We start from the raw sequence: 644 nt of genomic DNA, 5'->3' as shown, positions 1-644 counted from the left end.
AGTGATTGATACTTAATACTTTCTCAAAGGATATACAAAGATATAGTGTAGGATCAAAGAAAGTATGAAGTGAGGATGTGAATTTGCTCTTGATAGCTTTAAGATGCTTGATCTTTTTATGCAATTGTGTTGTGTGTTTTATGATGAAGAGCTTGCTGCATTTTATAGAGGTCCAAGCTCTTTGATGACCGTTGGAAATCATTTTTCAAAGGATCCAAGGTTTTCCATCATAATTACAGAACTGCCACTCAGCTTGTTAGGCCAGGCAGAACCCATCCTCACGTTATGCAGGCCAACTTCATTGAAACTTGATCTTGGGATGTCTTTGTCTATTCTCTTCTATCAAGAGTGCAAACCTGTTTCTTTGACCATGAGAGCTGTAACATTTTCAGAAAACTTTAAGGACTAGGTTGATTTCAACTTTTGAGGTGATGTTGACAAGAGAGAAAAAGCCACCCTATGACATAGGACTGTCATACTCAGTCCGAGGATCAGATCTGGCATCACATGTGATCTTCCATTTTTGGCTTGTTTAAAGTTGCCTTTTGTTAACTTGACTTCTTCATGTATTAAAACGTGCAAGCCCAATAAATGTTCTGATTTTAGCCTTTGCACATGCTTGATGGGTTGCTTTCAACTTAGCT

This window comes from Cicer arietinum, chromosome 7, assembly GCF_000331145.2.
Source record: "Cicer arietinum cultivar CDC Frontier isolate Library 1 chromosome 7, Cicar.CDCFrontier_v2.0, whole genome shotgun sequence".
Lineage (NCBI taxonomy): Eukaryota > Viridiplantae > Streptophyta > Magnoliopsida > Fabales > Fabaceae > Cicer > Cicer arietinum.
The sequence above is the reverse complement of the archived record's forward strand: the minus strand, read 5'-3'. Positions refer to the sequence as shown.